Raw genomic sequence first — 15,545 nt, 5'->3', positions numbered from 1 at the left:
GTCGGGGCATAGATTTGGATTACTGCAATATTAAATGGTTTGCCTTGGAAATGAACAGAGATCATTCTGTCATTTTTGGGATTGCATCCAAGTACTGCATTTGGACTCTTTTGTTGACTGTGATGGCTATTCCATTTCTTCTAAGAGATTCCTGCCCACAGTAGTAGATATAATGGTCATCTGAGAAAATTCAACACCTCAGTCCTTTTTAGTTCGTTGATTCCTGAAATGACAATGTTCGCTCTTGCCATTTCCTGTTTGACCACTTCCAAGTTGCCTTTCATTTTTTGGACTCCAAAATAATTTCATTTGGTGATTGCAGCCATGAAATGAAAAGACACTTACTCCTTGGAAGAAAAGTTATGACCAACCTAGACAGTATATTAAAAAGCAGAGACAGTACTTTGCCAACAAAGGTCCATCTAGTCAAAGCTATGGTTTTTCCAGTGGTCATGTATGGATGTGAGATTTGGACTATAAAGAAAGCTGAATGCTGAAGAAGAATTGATGCTTTTGAACTGTGGTGTTAGAGGAGACTCTTGAGAGTCCCTTGGACTGCAAGGAGATCCACCCAGTCCATCCGAAAGAAAATCAGGCCTGATTATTCATTGGAAAGACTGATACTGAAGCTGAAACTCCAATACTTTGGTCACACAATGCGAAGAGCTGACTCATTTGAAAAGACCCTGATGCTGGGAAAGATTGAAGGTGGGAGGAGAAGGGGGTGACAGAGGATGAGATGGTTGGATGGCATCACCGACTCAATGGACATGAATTTGAGTAAACTCCAGGAGTTAGTGATGGACAGGAAGACCTGGTGTGCTGCAGTCCATGGGGTCGCCATGAGTCAGATATGACATAGGACTGAACTGAATCTGCCTTGATTCATGGACCTAACATTCCCAGTTCATACGAAAAGTGCTCTTTACAGCACTGGACTTTACTTCCATCAACACGTCACATACAAAACTGCATGTTGTTTTTGCTTTCCCTCCATCTCTTCATTCTTTCTGTAGTTATTTCTCCAGTGATCTCCTGTGGCATATTGGGCACCTACCGACCTGGGGAGTTCATCTTTCAGTATCCTATCATTTTGCCTTCTCATATTGTTCATTGAGTTCTCAAGCCAAGAGTACTGAAGTGGTTTGCCATTTCCTTCTCCAAAAAAGTGAAAGTCGCTTAGTTTTGTCCAAGTCTTTGTGACCCTATGGACTATACAGTCCATGGAATTCTGCAAGCCAGAATACTGGTGTGGGTAGCCTTTCCCTTCTCCAGGAAATCTTCCCAATCTGGGAATTGAACCCAGGTGTTCCCCATTGCAGGCAGATTCTTTACCAGCTGAACCACAAGGAAAGCCCTGGATTGTTAAACTATGGTAAATAGGACTTCTGAAATCAAGTAACATTTTAAAGTGACAAGAGTATTTCTTTTTCTTTGGAATCTGTTCATTTTTCTCTGGCTGTTTTCATTTTCTTCATTGCTGTGCCCTTAAGTCACAAACAAGAGTCTCCTTTAAAAATATTTTAAACTCATACCCAGCATCAAAGCTAATGAGGATCCAGGACTGAACTGGCTTTAAGTATGTCCTTGTATTTGTTTTTCAGTATGTTTCTCAGAGTTCTAACTAAGCCACCCTCAGTCTTATTGGATGTAATTTTATCCTATATAGAGAGAGTGTGAAGTCACTGAAGATAATGTTCTATTCATTTTGGCTATGCAACAGATTTAGAGAAAACTTAAAGTGGCTCATTTCACAAAGGCAAAAATTTCAGCCTCATTCAGCTGCACTGCATGATTGCAGAACACTAACTTTCTCTTAGAGAATCCTTGTGTTTATCCAGGGGCAGTAATCAGCAATTGCCCATCACAAAAGGACAATGTTAAAATGCTATACTGCTGTCTTCTAGACAGGCAATTTTCAGGAGTGTAAGTTCCTCATGGATATTTCAAAGGATGGAGTTTGTTAAAGTGTATCTTGAAAAGGTTTATTTCATCTCACATTATTTTTACTGTATTTTAAAGTAGACTCCTTCCCTCTGAGACCCCTATAAGTGTGTCCTCATTTCCAACACATTTATTCCAAATTACTTCTGATGGGATAAGGTTAAGCCAACCAGATTTCACATCAATGGACTCCCTGGAAAAACATCAGTTGCAAAAAGGAAGTAGAAACACCCGAGCCACAATTTGAAGAGTGATATGGGAGAAACATCAGCAATGATCCATGGCTTCAGTGCTTTGCATCATGCAGATTGTGTGTTATGCTATTGCAGGTAATTTCTTTTCAACAAGCACATTTGAAGCCATAAGACAGAGACATTTGTTACTCTTCAAGGCTCATTGGAGTTTTCAACATCATATTACTCTTATTTCCTAAGAAGGTTTTCCTTTTTTTAATGGCTCAGAATCAGCACTGCCCTCTTCTACATTACTGAGGTTAGGGTATCACAAAACTGTCCAAGCACAGAGAAAATTTGAACCAGAGAGTCCACTAGGACATGGGGTGAAGCTTTAGTTCTGGTTTGGGAGCAGGGAGTTGAAGGTATGTTTAAACCTATCATGGTAGTGTCATCCTTGACTCTACCAAGTCAAGGTAGAGTTGACTACCAACTCTACCAATTGCAATATTCCATCCCCAATTAATAACTATAAATTAAAATAAGGTCATATTTTTGCTTAATCATAAATAAACAATGTCTGATACTTCAGCATAATGACAAATTAATAACCCAAACACGTTTCTTAAGAATTTAAAACAAACGTTATATCTAAACATCAAGAAGTGGTTGAATCAAGAAAGAAACCCTGATCATTATTTAGTAAAAGTGACTCTGAGCACTAGTCTCAAAATTCAGTAACAGCATTAACTACTAAATTTACATTCTTTTCTGGGAAAAATATCTACATATTGTTCTCCAAATACCAGAGTTTTCTTTACAGGATAAATCTTTTTTTTTTTTTTTTAATAAGCCAAGGAAGCCTTAAGAATTTTAATTATTAAACATCTTTAAAAAATAGTTTGCGTGTCAATAGAACTGCATTGTTTATAAAGCAGGTGAGGATTTTTGAAAATAATAAAGAGGAAGATAAGCCATCTGTCAGAATCCAGTGACTTCATTTATCTAGAAATACACTGAGCCAGTTCTTGTGTATTTTTCCTAAGAGTCTAAGATACAGCTGTGTCTTTAAAAATCTATTGATTTTAAGAAACAAACCCTCCCTACTGCAGGGCCACTGGTGTACTGGTTTATGTCAAAAGGGTGAGCAGCTTCTCTTCAGATTTTTCATAGCTACTATTTAACTCAATTTTGAGTGTGCCTTACTCACAGCATGTCTGCATTACAAAATAATTTCTGTTATAAAGTCTTTGGTTAACATTACACTTTAAAATTGACCCACTAATTGTAACACCAACTCTCTATTCTGAGGCTTTGAGAATAATTTCACATGTTCTCCCATCTTTCTGGCTTTCTGTCCATACTCAGCACCCATAATCTCCTCGTTCCATGTGTTTATAGTATTAGTATCTGACTGCAAGTTGGCCTCAGTTACCAGCTGTAAGTTCTATTGGAAATTGAATATATTTTGTTATTTACATGCACTTCAGAGGACGGGCAAGTAGTCTGATTTGTGGAGTCAGCAAGAGTTATCATATTCAACAGAGACTAATGGCAAGGAAGTTTATCCCAATATTTCCCTCTTTTCACTTACAGGCATTTCCAAACTATCCCACACTGTGTTTCCACCACTTCCTCCCCACTTACAGACTTGACTAGTTTACAGTTCAACACTAGACTTAAAACCTGACATGTGAAAAAGCTCTCTTCTGGCAAATGACCTGCAAATTGTCAAATCTTGCATTTTTCCCACATCAGTCCTTACTGTTGATTTGCCAACTTTCTGCTGATTTGGTTTGGGATCCCCCAGAAGTATATCGTGAGACAAGGATTCAAGTGCAAGGGGTATATGTGGAAGTGGAAGAAACCCTGGCAGCAGACTGGGGGCCTGGGGCAGGAGAGGGAAGGCAGCCACTAAAGAGCATCATTAAGCCAGCCAGCACAGGCAACAAGAGCTCAAACATGGAGAAACTCTGGGATACAGTGTAGACATCACCATTTATCCAAGAGGGGAGAGAACTGAGGTATTTATACACCAGCCCTCAAGTTATAAAGTGAGGGTTAATGTGGTTCTTAACCAGGAGCAATGTTAATTCATAAATACTGCAGCCTGTCATGAACAAATGCCGAGTAACTACAGTGGAAGGTTATAGCCCTGAAAATCCCCCTGCAGACCCTGAAGGGTTGTTGTTGTTTAGTCACTAAGTCTTGTTCAACTCTTTTGGGACCCCATGAACTGAGCAACCCACAAAGTTTCTCTGCCCATGGAATTTTTTCAGGCAAGAATACTGGAACAGGTTGTCATTTTCTCCTCCAGGGGACCTTCCAGACCCAGGGATCAAACCCACATCTCCTGCATTGACAGGTGATTTTTTTAAACCACCAAACCACCAGGTACTATGGCTAAAAGTATGGGTGGGGCTCCCATAAGCTTTGTTATACTTGCAAGTGACACCATTCTCTGATGGTGACATATTTCCCTTCTCCAAAGAAGTCTTTTACTAAGTTTCTCTATGTATATTCTTTAGGTCTTCTTAAAGTTGAGTTTATCTAGGTTTCCATGTTTGGCTATCTTTTCCGTACTCTTCTTTGACTGGACCTAAAAGCATCAATTATCTATTCCTCACAGATGACTCTTCAAATTCTATCAGCATCCCAACTTAAATATCTCTTCCTTCAGGACAGTTCTTCTGATGATCACACTCTCCTCATCAGTGTACTCATAGTGTTTGGCTTACAAAGTACTTGGCTATATTTTTCTTATATATGTCATCCTCTCCAATGACTTCCAGAGCAGATCAATTTTAGAGTGAGATGAGAGGCATTAGCACATTTTCTTGGGAACAAATTTATTTTCAGAATGATGTAAATTGCATTGTTTGTCATAAATAATCATTTAACTATAGCAATTGTTTTAGTTAAAAAAAAGTCACTGTAACATGATGATAAATATATTTTTATAAGGCCTTGCAGGCTTTTTGGTTTTGCATTTTTAATAGTGATATCTACTTTTAATTTTAAATTATACTATATACATATAAAAGCAAATTTATTAGAAAATAGAATAGATAGTAATATGAGAAATAAAGTAAAAATCACTAGAAATCTTAGTAAGCAGAGATAACCGCTATTACTTATTGATAATGATGATCTTGTATAGATATTTATATATGTAATCATAGGCAATGATAGTTTCCTGACACATGTACTTTTTTTGATGCAATTGTTCAGTAATAGATATTTTTCAAATTTTTAAAGTATTATAAGAATGTAATTAGGCTTAGAGTTTTGCCAAGAAAATACACTGGTCATAGCAAATACCCTCTTCAAACAACACAAGAGAAGATTCTACACATGGACATCACAAGATGGTCAACAGCGAAATCAAATTGATTATATTCTTTGCAGCCAAAGATGGAGAAGCTCTATACAGTCAACAAAAACAAGACCAGGAGCTGACTGTGGCTCAGACCATGAACTCCTTATTGCCAAATTCAGACTTAAATTGAAGAAAGTAGGGAAAAACCACTAGAATATTCAGGTATGACCTAAATCACACCCCTTATGATTATACAGTGGAAGTGAGAAATAGATTTAAGGGCCTAGATCTGATAGATAGAGTGACTGATGAACTATGGAATGAGGTTCATGACATTGTACAGGAGACAGGGATCAAGAACATCCCCATGGAAAAGAAATGCAAAAAAGCAAAATGGCTGTCTGGGAGGCCTTACAAATAGGTGCGAAAAGAAGAGAAGCGAAAAGCAAAGGAGAAAAGGAAAGATATAAACATCTGAATGCAGAGTTCCAAAGAATAGCAACAAGAGATAAGAAAGCCTTCCTCAGCAATCAGTGCAAAGAACTAGAGGAAAACAACAGAATGGGAAAGACTAGAGATCTCTTCAAGAAAATTAGAGATACCAAGGGGATATTTCATGCAAAGATGGGCTTGATAAAGGACAGAAATGGTATGGACCTAACAGAAGCAGGAGGCATTAAGAAGAAGTGGCAAGAAAACACAGAAGAACTGTACAAAAAAGATCTTCATGACCCAGATAATCACAGTGGTGTGATCACTGACCTAGAGCCAGATATCCTGGAATGTGAAGTCAAGTGGGCCTTAGAAAGCATCACTACAAACAAAGCTAGTGGAGGTGATGGAATTCCAGTGGAGCTATTTCAAATCCTGAAAGATGATGTTGTGAAAGTGCTGCACTCAATATGCCATCAAATTTGGAAAACTCAGCAGTGCCCACTGGAAAAGGTCAGTTTTCATTCCAATCCCAAAGAAAGGCAATGTCAAAGAATGCTCAAACTACCGCACAATTGCATTCATCTCACACGCTAGTAAAGTAATGCTCAAAATTCTCCAAGCCAGGCTTTAGCAATACGTGAACCGTGAAGTTCCTGATGTTCAAGCCGGTTTTAGAAAAGGCAGAGAAACCAGAGATCAAATTGCCAACATCTGCTGGATCATGGAAAAAGCAAGAGAGTTCCAGAAAAACATCTATGTCTGCTTTACTGACTATGCCAAAGCCTTTGACTGTGTGGATCACAATAAACTATGGAAAATTCTGAAAGAGATGGGAATACCAGACCACCTGACCTGCCTCTTGGGAAATCTGTATGCAGGTCAGGAAGCAACAGTTAGAACTGGACATGGAACAAGAGACTGGTTCCAAATAGGAAAAGGAGCACGTGAAGGTTGTAAATTGTCACCCTGCTTATTTAACTTATATGCAGAGTACATCATGAGAAACGCTGGACTGGGAGAAACGCTGGACTGGAAGAAACACAGGTGGAATCAAGATTGCTGGGAGAAATATCAATAACCTCAGATATGCAGATGACACCACCCTTATGACAGAAAGTAAAGAGGAACTAAAAAGCCCCTTGATGAAAGTGAAAGTGGAGAATGAAAAAGTTGGCTTAAAGCTCAACATTCAGGAAATGAAGATCATGGCATCCGGTCCCATCACTTCATGGGAAATAGATGGGGAAACAGTGGAAATAATGTCAGACTTTATTTTTTGGGGCTCCAACGTCACTGCAGATGGTGGCTGCAGCCATGAAATTAAAAGACGCTTTCTCCTTGGAAGGAAAGTTATGACCAAACTAGATAGCATATTCAAAAGCAAAGACACTACTTTGCCAACAAAGGTACGTCTAGTCAAGGCTATGGTTTTTCCTGTGGTCATGTATGAATGTGAGAGTTGGACTCTGAAGAAAGCTGAGCGCTGAAGAATTGATGCTTTTGAACTGTGGTGTTGGAGAAGACTCTTGAGAGCCCCTTGGACTGCAAGGAGATCCAACCAGTCCATTCTGAAGGAGATCAGCCCTGGGATTTCTTTGGAAGGAATGATGCTAAAGGTGAAACTCCAGTAGTTTGGCCACCTCATGCGAAGAGTTGACTCATTGGAAAAGACTCTGATGCTGGGAGGGATTGGGGGCAGGAGGAGAAGGGGACGACAGAGGCTGAGATGGCTGGATGGCATCACTGACTCGATGGACGTGAGTCTCAGGGAACTCTGGGAGTTGGTGATGGACAGTGAGGCCTGGCGTGCTGCGATTCATGGGGCACAAAGAGTCGGACACCACTGAGTGCCTGATCTGAACTGAACTGAATTAGGCTTATGTAGATTCTAGATTTATTCCCAGATACTCTAAGTGACATCCTGTTACAATTGTATTTCCTGTTTGATTCTAGTAAATAAAAACACAACTTGTTTTTGTATACTTGTTTATTTCCTGCAGTAACCTTACTCAATTACCATTTGCTCAATTATTAGTTTCAATAGTTTATTTAGAGTGTTTTTCATACTTTATATGCAAATAACCAAAACATCTGCAAATGATGACAATCTTGAGTGTAATCGTTTTTTCCTCCTTGTTTCACTGTACTGGCTTAGACTTCCTAGATTAAATAAAAGTGGAAATATAGACTTTTGCCATTTTATTGACAGTATTCCCAAAGGATTTTATGCTCAAGTTACCATACTTGCATATGAGTGTGAAGATGACAATTTAGTATGGGAATGACGTTTCTTAATTTCCTGTTACTCACCTATTGAATTCCTGAGTTAATCTTTATCAGAGTAAATTAACTCTAAGATGTGGTTAGGTTCCATATACAAATATGTTAAGGTCTTTGGATTTATACTCCTGAGTCACATTTTTTTTATACTTTTTCATTTTATATCATTTTGTTTGCTTTAGAATCAAGGTTAGATGAATCACGTACAATAAATTTTGAGAGTATTCGTATATTTGGTTCTCAATGGTGATGAGCTTCTGTGGATTGGAGCCCCTTGGAGAATCTGATGAAATCTCTCTGGCGCTCCCTGGCTGGTGAACACCAGGAGGGCTGCAAGTCTCACACTCAGAGAAGGCAGGGGAGCACCAGGCTCCTTCCCACAGATTCTCCCTCTGAATCTCTCCCATCTGGCTGTGCCTGAGTTTTATCTGTCAAGAGCCGTGTTAGGCATTACTGACAAAATGGAGACATGGTCCCAGACCCCTCTCTTCATTCTAGATGAATGGATCCCGGGATGAAGGAGTTCAGATCAGATCAGGCTCAGTCATGTCCGACTCTTTGCGACCCCATGAATCGCAGCATGCCAGGCCTCCCTGTCCATTACCAACTCCTGGAGATCACTGAGACTCACGTCCATCGAGTCAGTGATGCCATCCAGCCATCTCAGCCTCTGTCGTCCCCTTCTCCTCCTGCCCCCAATCCCTCCCAGCATCAGAGTCTTTTCCAATGAGTCAACTCTTCGCATGAGGTGGCCAAAGTACTGGAGTTTCAGCTTCAGCATCATTCCTTCCAAAGAAATCCCAGGGCTGATCTCCTTCAGAATGGACTGGTTGGATCTCCTTGCAGTCCAAGGGGCTCTCAAGAGTCTTCTCCAACACCACAGTTCAAAAGCATCAATTCTTCAGCGCTCAGCTTTCTTCACAGTCCAACTCTCACATCCATACATGACCACAGGAAAAACCATAGCCTTGACTAAATGAACCTTTGTTGGCAAAGTAATGTCTCTGCTTTTGAATATGCTATCTAGTTTGGTCATACTTTCCTTCCAAGAAGTAAGCGTCTTTTAATTTCATGGCTGCAGTCACCATCTGCAGTGACGGTGGAGCCCCCAAAAATAAAGTCTGACACTGTTTCCACTGTTTCCCCATCTATTTCCCATGAAGTGATGGGACCGGATGCCATGATCTTCATTTCCTAAATGTTGAGTTTTAAGCCAACTTTTTCACTCTCCACTTTCACTTTCATCAAGAGGCTTTTTACTTCCTCTTTACTTTCTGTCATAAGGGTGGTGTCATCTGCATATCTGAGGTTATTGATATTTCTCCTAGCAATCTTGATTCCAGCTTGTGTTTCTTCCAGTCCAGCGTTTCTAATGATGTACTCTGCATATAAGTTAAATAAACAGGGTGACAATATACAGCTTTGACGTACTCCTTTTCCTATTTGGAACGTCTGTTGTTCCATGTCCAGTTCTAATTGTTGCTTCCTGACCTGCATACAGATTTCCCAAGAGGCAGGTCAGGTGGTCTGGTATTCCCATCTCTTTCAGAATTTTCCACAGTTTATTGTGATCCACACAGTCAAAGGCTTTGGCATAGTCTATAAAGCAGAAATAGATGTTTTTCTGGAACTCTCTTGCTTTTTCCATGATCCAGCGGATGTTGGAAATTTGATCTCTGGTTCCTCTGCCTTTGCTAAAACCAGCTTGAACATCAGGAAGTTCACGGTTCGCATATTGCTGAAGCCTGGCTTGGAGAATTTTGAGCATTACTTTACTAGCGTGTGAGATGAGTGCAGTTGTGTGGTAGTTTGAGCATTCTTTGGTATAGCCTTTCTTTGGGATTGGAATGAAAACTGACCTTTTCCAGTCCTGTGGCCACTGCTGAGTTTTCCAAATTTGCTGGCATATTGAGTGCAGCACTTTCACAACATCATCTTTCAGGATTTGGAATAGTTCAACTGGAATTCTATCACCTCCACTAGTTTTGTTTGTAGTGATGCTTTCTAAGGCCCACTTGACTTCACATTCCAGGATATCTGGTCTAGGTCAGTGATCACACCATCATGATTATCTGGGTCGTGAAGATCTTTTTTGTACACTTCTTCTGTGTATTCTTGCCACTTCTTCTTAATATCTTCTGCTTCTGTTAGGTCCATACCATTTCTGTCCTTTATCAAGCCCATCTTTGCATGAAATGTTTCTTTGGTATCTCTGATTTTCTTGAAGAGATCTCTAGTCTTTCCCATTCTGTTGTTTTCCTCTAGTTCTTTGCACTGATTGCTGAGGAAGGCTTTCTTATCTCTTCTTGCTATGCTTTGGAACTCTGCATTCGGATGTTTATATCTTTCCTTTTCTCCTTTGCTTTTCCCTTCTCTTCTTTTTGCACCTATTTGTAAGGCCTCCCCGAACAGCCATTTTGCTTTTTTGCATTTCTTTTCCATGGGGATGCTGTTGATCCCTGTCTCCTGTACAATGTCATGAACCTCATTCCATAGGTCATCAGTCAGTCTATCCATCAGATCTAGGCCCTTAAATCTATTTCTCACTTCCACTGTATAATCATAAGGGATGTGATTTAGGTCATACCTGAATGGTCTAGTGGTTTTCCCTACTTCTTCAATTTAAGTCTGAATTTGGCAATAAGGAGTTCATGGTCTGAGCCACAGTCAGTTCCTGGTCTTGTTTTTGTTGACTGTATAGAGCTTCTCCATCTTTGGCTGCAAAGAATATAATCAATCTGATTTCGCTGTTGACCATCTTGTGATGTCCATGTGTAGAGTCTTCTCTTGTGTTGTTGGAAGAGGGTGTTTGTTATGACCAGTGCATTTTCTTGGCAAAATTCTATTAGTCTTTGCCCTGCTTCTTTCTGTATTCCAAGGCCACATTTACCTGTTACTCCAGGTGTTTCTTAACTTCCTACTTTTGCATTCCAGTCCCCTATAATGAAAAGGACATCTTTTTTGGGTGTTAGTTCTAAAAGGTCTTGTAGGTCTTCATAGAGCCGTTCAACTTCAGCTTCTTCAGCATTACTGGTTGAGGCATAGACTTGGATTACTGTGATATTGAATGGTTTGCCTTGGAAATGAACAGAGATCATTCTGTTGATTTTCAGATTGCATCCAAGTACTGTATTTCAGACTCTTTTGTTGACCATGATGTCTACTCCATTTCTTCTGAGGGATTCCTGCCTGCAGTAGTAGATATAATGGTCATCTGAGTTAAATTCACCCATTTCAGTCCATTTCAGTTCGCTGATTCCTAGAATGTTGACATTCACTCTTGCCATCTCTTGTTTGACCACTTCCAATTTGCCTTGATTCATGGACCTGACATTCCAGGTTCCTATGCAATATTGCTTTTTACAGCATCGGACCTTGCTTCTATCATCAGACATATCCACAGCTGGGTATTCTTTTTTCTTTGGCTCCATCCCTTCATTCTTTCTGGAGTTATTTCTCCACTGATCTCCAGTAGCATATTGGGCACCTACTGCCCTCGGAGTTTCTCTTTCAGTATCCTATCATTTTGCCTTTTCATACTGTTCATGGGGTTCTCAAGACAAGAATACCAAAGTGGTTTGCCATTCCTTTTTCCTGGGATGAAGGAGTTAGGCCTTGTAATTCTGACTTGTTTTTTCCTCTCCTCAGCTGAGTTGACTGAAAAGGAATATTAAGGTGCTTATTGTTCTTGAGAGGAGCATGAAAAGGCACAGATCCTTCTGCAGCATTGCTCAAAAAATAATTCATAAAGTTAATCATTGACATTTTTTCAAGGACTTTTACAAAGGAGTGTTCCAGGATGAGCAAATAGGCCATAGCTTGAGGCCATGGGAGGGATTGTATCTGAAGCATATTTGTGAAGAGAATGTTTATGGCAAAGGAGTTTACTGAATTTAGGGCTTAGAAATAATTAAAACAGTCAGAAGTTAAAGATTTAAGGAATGTTGTAAAGTTAGCATATTTTACTATAGCTTATAGAAGTTAGGAATTTTTAGAGACACTATAGCTAGAAGCCTTTTTAAGAGATAATGAGTTCAGGATGTTAGGGGCAAACAGGATTTAGGAAGATAAGTAGTAAACTGAGGAATGTAGCATGAGTTACAATGTAATCACAAGTTAACTATTGGACACGTTAGAGGAGGTAGATAATAGATGATAAGGCTGATTCGGAGAGAATCACTGAAGCAGGAACTCTGTTTAAAGAGCAACAATGATTTATGGAGACAATAAATCTGGGAGAGGGGGATCTGAAAATGTCAAACCTCTGGCCTAATGTTTTTGTAAAAGTATAAAAGAGAATCTTAAACTTGAAATAAACAGGCAGTCCATACAAAACTGAGAGGCTGTCTCATTGGCCGACATCGTCGTCTCTTCAGGTTGAATCCCTGGTTGCTGGAGTTGGAATCAGGCATGTATCCTTTCACAATGAACTGGGAATCTAGTGAAAAGAAAGAAAGAAAAAGAAAAGAAACCTGTCTATGCTCTGCCCAGTGAAACCCACAGGAATCAACACAACTGTTTCATCCATACTGAGAGAGCTTATTGCCCTACTGGAGATTTTCCACTGGCCAGTAAGGGTGCCTATCGTGACCCTAGATCAGTGTCTCAGTTCAGGATTATAAAAGTATTACATTATAAAAGTAGGGGTGTTATAGTGTTATATGTGGCTTTCTTTTTTATAATTGATTTGCCTCTATATTTTTACAATGTAGATTTAGTAAGTTTATCATCATAAAAAAAGAAAAAAAAAAGTTTATCATCAGAAAAAAAGCAAGCAATGAGTGCTACAAGAGAATCTGCTTAAGGTTGAATGTGCCACTTGAAGAATGTGTCAGCAATAAAAAAAAAAAGCAAGATTGCAAAACTCACTGCATGGGAGCATAAATGGCCTTGTCATTTTGCAATAGGTCTAACAACATGGCATGGTATTTGAAGCTGATGTGGACACAAACAAAAGCTCTCAAAAGATGAGAGGAAAATTGCAGCATATATCTTCATTACCAGAGCAAACAGTAAAACAGACATAGCAGATACAGAAATCTATGTCTCACCAAGGCCCTATCCTGTTCCCCTATATTGCATGGTCTCCTTCTTAGCTCTGAGGATCTATGAAGGCCATGGCTTCCTTATTTCATGTATAACATTTTCAGTGTCCTGGAAATGTGTAAGAAAAGCATTCTATAGTAAAGATTTTGTGGGAAGCAAACTGAAAGTAATCTCATGGTCAACTTTCCAGAGTCTGTCATTATTATTAATGTCTGACAGTATATAAATATTAGGCCTTTATTTTTTATTTATCATTGAATACCATGAGCTCCATCAATAGAATTTATTACAAAAGTTAATTATATTGAAAGCCTAACTAAAGACAATTTTTTAAAAGCAATAAGAACAAAGTTAACAGTGTTGTGTAAAGATGTCATAAAAATTAAAACAAAAAGTTTAGGAAAGAAAAAAATGACTAATAAAAATACTCAATCACAGGAAAGTACAAATTAATGTAATAAGATACTATTTTGATCTTTTAGGATATTGAATAGTTTTAATGTAATCATTGTTGGAAAGGGAGTGCTTGGATGCTAATGAGGGGATTGTAAATTGATAATATTTCTGAAGTCAATTTTTCAATATCCATCAATATCCATGCAGTTTACCTGGATTCAAAGATATATAAGCAAGTACATCATTGCTTCCAAGTGTGTAGTAGTTAACATTGTATGTAATTTATATTTCCCTCAGTGAGGAATTATTACAAATATTATATATGTACAGTGAAATACTGGGCAATAATCTCAAAGGAAGGCATAGAGACATGGAAGTATTTCATGGATGTTAGGATACGTATGGCTTGGGTATATTATAAGTTGAAAGGTAAGTTTCACATAATACTTAGTAGTTTTCATAAGGGGGAAATATGTGAATAGATATGCATATATATTCATGAATAAAAGCTTAAAATGATTTAGGTCTGTAAAAACAACACCAAGGTAATTAATAATGTTTCCGTGTGTGCTAAGTTGCTTCAGTCTTGTCCACTGAAGAAGGGAATGGCAAATCAATTCAGTATTCTTGCCTTGAGAACCCCATGAAGAGTATCAAAAAGGCAAAAAAAATAGGACTCTGAAAGATGAATTACCTAGGTCGGTAGGTGCCCAATATGCTACTGGAGATCAGGGGAGAAATAACTCCAGAAAGAATGAAGGGATGGAGCCAAAGCAAAAAACAATACCCAGTTGTGGATGTGACTGGTGATAGAAGCAAGGTCCGATGCTGTAAAGAGCAATATTGCATAGGAACCTGGAATTGGAAATTAGAAATTCCAAGTTTCCACGAATTGGAAATTGGAATTTCCAATTGCAAATTGGAAATGGTCAAGCAGGAGATGGCAAGAGTGAACGTCGACATTCTAGGAATCAGCAAACTAAGATGGACTGGAATGGATGAATTTAACTCAGATGATCATTATATCTACTACTGTGGGCAGGAATCCCTTAGAAGAAATGGAGTAGCCATCATGGTCAACAAAAGAGGCTGAAATGCAGTACTTAGATGCAAACTCAAAAATGACAGAATGATCTCTGTTCATTTCTAAGGCAAACCACTCAATATCATGGTAATCCAAGCCTATGCCCCAAACAGTAATGCTGAAGAAGCTGAAGTTGAACAGTTCTATGAAGACCTACAAGACCTTTTAGAACTAACATCCAAAAAAGTTGTCCTTTTCATTATAGGGGACTGGAATGCAAAAGTAGGAGGTCAGGAAACACCTGGAGTAACAGGCACATTTGGCCTTGGATTCCAGAATGAAGCAGGGCAAAGGCTAATAGTTTTGCCAAGAGAACACACTGGTCATAGCAAACACCTTCTTCCAACAACACAAGAGAAGACTCTACACATGGACATCACCAGATGGTCAACACCGAAAGCAGACTGGTTAAATTCTTTGCAGCCAAAGATGGAGAAGCTCTATACAGTCAGCAAAAAACAAGACTGGGAGCTGACTGTGGCTCAGATCATAAACTCCTTATTGCCAAATTCAGACTTAAATTGAAGAAAGTAGGGTAAACCACTAGATCATTCAGGTATATCCCTTATGATTATATCCCTTGTGATTACACAGTGGACGTCAGAAATAGATTTAAGGGACTAGATCTGATAGACAGATTGCCTGTTGAACTGTGTATGGAGGTTCATGATTGTACAGGAGACAGGGATTAAGACCATCGCCATGGAAAAGAAATGCAAAAAAGCAAAATGGCTGTCTGCGGAGGCCTTACAAATAGCTGTGAAAAGATGGGAAGTGAAAAGCAAAGGAGAAGAGGAAAGACATTCCCATCTGAATGCAGAGTTCCAAAGAATACCAGAGAGAGATTAAAAAAAAAAAAAAAAGCTTC

The sequence above is a fragment of the Bos mutus genome, chromosome 23 (assembly GCF_027580195.1).
Source record: "Bos mutus isolate GX-2022 chromosome 23, NWIPB_WYAK_1.1, whole genome shotgun sequence".
Taxonomy (NCBI): domain Eukaryota; kingdom Metazoa; phylum Chordata; class Mammalia; order Artiodactyla; family Bovidae; genus Bos; species Bos mutus.
The sequence above is the reverse complement of the archived record's forward strand: the minus strand, read 5'-3'. Positions refer to the sequence as shown.